The following is a 4,319-nucleotide window of genomic DNA, read 5'->3' as shown; positions in this document are numbered from 1 at the left end:
CACACACACACACACACACACACACACACACACACACACACACACACCTGACTGGAATCAGAAACGGAGAGGCTGTGAGCGGGAGAAGCAGTTGGCTGTACGACGGGAAGTGAGAGATGGGGAGGAAGAGGAGGAGGAAGAAGAGAGGGATCCGGAAGGCTTAACCGCTGTAGCTGCTCTTTTGAGAGCATGTCGGGGATGACAGCAGTTAGTCATGCACAAATCCATACCTGGAACACACACACACACACACACACACTTAGAGGACCTGTGGTTTAGAGTACACGGACACTTTGTGTGTGTTTACATGTGGCAAAACTTGAATTAAAAGAATAAAAAGCTACGGGTAAGAAAGAGGAAATATGCTCACAAATCATGGAGAAAACGTCACCTGCTATCTGCTGAACTCAAACACATTTAAGTAAACGACAGCGACGATAAGGACCAGATGAGCTCAGACTTCACCCAGAGTGAGGATTTTGCTCACAAAGTGGGCCGTCCTTTTTCCCCCTTCTCCTTCATATCTGATCTCACATACCCAGCTGAAGCTCAACAGGAAGCTGCTCAGAAGCCTCAGCAGCATTACAATCGGCTCTTCCCTCTGCTGAAGGTGCCACCAGTGCAGTCTGGAAAAGGGAGTTGTTATCAGGCCAGACTCAACTCTCATCTTGCTGGAGAGTTTTTAACAAAAGTTTTAATCACAAATACATAAAATGCCCTTTTTTCTGCATGCAACTGTCCGTTTAACGTTTTGTTGATGCATGGACTTTAGTTTTTACACAACTTAATGAAATGTTTTGTCTTTGTTCCATTGTATGTATGAAATCGACGTGCATTTGACATTTAACTTTGCTGCCTTCTTGGCCAGATTGCTATTTTCTCAATGGATTTGATCTGCTTAAATGAAGGTTTAATAAATTAAGGAGAAAGGAGAAAGCCCCCCAAAAAAGAGGGGGATTGTGGGTTGGTAATGCTAAAAAAAGGGGTTCAAAGCGGTTCATGCCTGTGCCCCAGACTTCAAGCTGGTCTTGTTTCCTTTCACTCAACTCACTTCGCCTCCTGTATTAAAACTAACACGCTCATTGTTGAGGATGAGGAACTTAATGAGGCCGCTCTGTTATTCTCTCTGTCTTTTTTTTTTTTTTTTTTTTTTTTTTTTTTCCATAAGAGTGACATCAGAGGTAGGCTGGGCCACTCCAAACAAAACAGAGAAGAAGAAAAAAAAGAAAAAAAGGCAATCTCAAACTCCCACACCCCCCTTCTCCTCCCCTCTCATCCTCCTTCCCCTCCCTCTCCGAGTCTCCCCCATCCTTTGTGAAAAACTCAAGGCATCGGTCGTCAGAGCTCAGTCTGTTGAAGTGGCCAGCTATTGAACCATGCCCGAGCCCGGGCCCCAGGACAGCTGAGTCCACAGAGAGGAGACCGTCGTTTTGGGGAAGTAGGGTCCTCGTTCAGAAAAAGACTTTACTTCCTGTGATTTTTCCAACAGCGGGACAGAAGTGGAGGGCAGAGCAGCTCAGAAGACGGGGACAAAGAGACAGAGATGAGTCCTGAGCACTGCAGCTCGGTGAAGACACGACACAACACACACGTGAAACTATAACTGAAGGAAACACACCCCCACTACTGGTAACACACACAACTAAAAAGGTAAATGTTGCCCGAGTTCATTCTGTTTCCAACTTTGTTTTTGGAGTGTGTGTAATGTGTCAGCATGACAGCATGTGTGCAGTATGTATGAGTGTGTGTGTGTGTGTGTGTGTGTGTCTGGGCAGCTGTGAGAGCTCTGGCTGAGAGGTTAGAGAGGTTAGGACGTTTCGTGACTGGAGGCTCCGGCTGCAGACAGAAACATTTAGCAACGCTCCTTTGGCTTTGCTCTGGAATCTGAGGCCTGAGATACACTATGTAGAGCATCATGCGTGTGCATGCAACACATGTAAATGAGACCGGGTCAGGGGTGTTAAGGGGGGTGTAAAAAAAATACAGGAATGAATTACGGTGCTCGTTGATTTTGGCGTTTTCATTGTGAAGAGGGTAAACTTTAAAAAATGCCTTAAATAATGAAAAGTTGGTGTTGGTGCCTTTGTGTTTTATTTATGATGCAACAAGGAGAAACACCTCAACTATTAACATTTAGCTAAAATCCACAGTACACCCGACCTGAAGAGAAACAGAAAGCTAAAGAGAGAAAGAAAAGTCACATTCCAGCAAAACACCAGAGGGAGGCTGATCTGATTGGATGGGGAGATTTGAGCTTTGGAGCCAGGCTTGTTTATTTTTTCTCGGCTTTCGGTTTCCTAACACAGCACCATCTGAGCCTGGCCACTAACAGGATTGGGGGGGGGGGGGGGGGCAGGCGAGTTTAACCCGGTGGAATCGGTGTTAGATCAATAGTATCACGCCTAATGAGGTGGTGACATGTCTCTCGACACACGCCTCTGATCGCTGAGACGCACAGAAAACTGTTTGTGGAATCCTTGAAAGTTTACTTTCCCTTTAACAGAGTTGTGAAAAAAAATAAAAAAATAAATAAATAAAAAGGATGATAGAATATAATCCAACCATAACCACATCCTCCATCAGATACACTCCAGGGACAGTCGCGACCTTTCCCCGATAGCGGAAAAAAATCAGAAGCTTTGAACACTAACGGCATCAATCTGGTGAGCTTCCATATCGCCGACTCACAATTATCTTCAAATGTTTTCACTTAAGTTCCTGGCCTGTTGGTGGGATCTGTGGAAAATACTGTGTTCGCTGCAAAGCCACATCTGTGAATGCTGTAAACGACGAGAGAGAGAGAGAGAGAGAGAGAGAGACAGAGACAGAGACAGAGAGAGAGAGAGAGAGAGAGAGAGAGAGAGAGAGAGAGAGAGAGAAACACTATAGCGCACACACACGTATGATGAGAACATGCACGACTCTTTGACCTTCTTGAGAAAAAAGGCCGCAAAAGGCTAAGAGAACATTTCATGAGTAGAGCAATAAATCACGAGATCAATACCTCCAATAACTCAGCTTGGAAAAGAAAAAAAGTCGAAAAGATAAAGAGAAGGAGGGAGCAGCTGCCTGAGAAACACCCAGAACATTCTGTGCCGGCAGTGCTTGGCCCTCGGGTTCACCTGCATGGGGGGGACAGGGTCTGGGAGAAAGCTTTGAATGGGTCATTACAACCAATCCACATGTAACCTAACCATTCTGTTCACCCGAAGCCCAGGACTGTAAATCACAGAGCAGGAAAGACTTCAAACAGAAAGTCTGTCGCAGGACAAGCAAATACATCGCGGTCAGGTCGTGCATGTACAATAGACTGTCAGAGCTCGTTACCCCGCCGCCCCACAGCCGTCCTGTCACACACCATGTTGTAACGCAGCGGGGGATTGATAGCTCAGCCAGCACCGGCCCGCTTTTAGTTTTTTTTTTTTTTTTAGGGGAGATGGGCATGCGGCCAATCGTGTCTCACTATGTGACCTGAGGCTCTGTGTGTGTGTGTGTGTGTGTGTGTGTGTGTAGACCCCTCACAGCCACAGCTTAGCTGATCTTATCAGTAGGACACTTATAGAGGCCGACACAGATAACACACACACACACACGTACAAAAACAACTCTACTGACAACATGCGGTTAAATCCCAACCACAGCACAAGAAGCCGGACTACATTATGAGCTACAGGGCAGCATGTAGCTCCATGGGGTGAAGAATCGCAAAAAACATTGTGAGGAAAAAGAGAGAGCTGCGATTACGTCTCCAGCTCCACCGTGAAGCTCATTTTGAATCCGCTTAATGAGAGCTTGGACACAGTTGAACGGACAGGTCACCATAGGGAGGAAGAGGTCAGCCTGGAGGGTCAGGAGAAGTGGAGGTATGTAACTAAGTAGGGTCAGTGGGAAATGAGAGCGTTATGCTGTGTGTGTGTGTGTGTGAACATGTTCTTCCTAGCTGATTCAACTAATATAAAGCATGTGCAGTCGGAGGTATGAGCTTAAAGTTGCGACTCAGGGAAGCAGAGAAAGAGAGAGTGGTTACGAGTGATCTCCCAAATCTGAACATTTCCACAAACAAACATTCATATAAATGCTTTCACAGTTTTTAATAACTCCCTCCTCCCGGCTCTCCTCTCTCCCCCGAGCCTCCTCCAGCTCTGTTCTTTCAGCGGCGATCGTTGTGTAATTTGAGAGAAAAGGAAATCTGTCAGCCCGGGTGATGAATCACTGAGGGGCCGATTCTGCTGTTTGAGAGTGTGCGTACAAGGAGGGCTGTGTGTGTGTTGAGGGGCAGGTTGTGTGTGTGTGTTGAGGGGCAGGTTGTGTGTGTGTGT

At 46.3% G+C, this 4,319-nt stretch overlaps 2 protein-coding genes across 5 annotated transcripts in view; one reads left to right on the top strand and one right to left on the bottom strand.

Moving 5' to 3' along the window:
- ralgps2 (Ral GEF with PH domain and SH3 binding motif 2) overlaps window positions 1-4,319 on the bottom strand; it is a 72,637-nt gene that overhangs the window by 12,212 nt on the left and 56,106 nt on the right. The gene's annotated exons all lie outside the window — the stretch shown is intronic.
- angptl1a (angiopoietin-like 1a) overlaps window positions 1,292-4,319 on the top strand; it is a 16,419-nt gene continuing 13,391 nt past the window's right edge. Inside the window, exon 1 of the mRNA XM_031868379.1 lies at window positions 1,292-1,650. The gene's annotated coding sequence lies outside the window, so the exon portion shown is untranslated. The remainder of the gene's footprint in view (window positions 1,651-4,319) is intronic.

Source organism: Anarrhichthys ocellatus, unplaced genomic scaffold (genome assembly GCF_004355925.1).
Source record: "Anarrhichthys ocellatus isolate YVR2014 unplaced genomic scaffold, GSC_Weel_1.0 scaffold42, whole genome shotgun sequence".
In the NCBI taxonomy this organism is placed as follows: domain Eukaryota; kingdom Metazoa; phylum Chordata; class Actinopteri; order Perciformes; family Anarhichadidae; genus Anarrhichthys; species Anarrhichthys ocellatus.
This window is presented reverse-complemented; position numbering and strand designations above follow the sequence as displayed.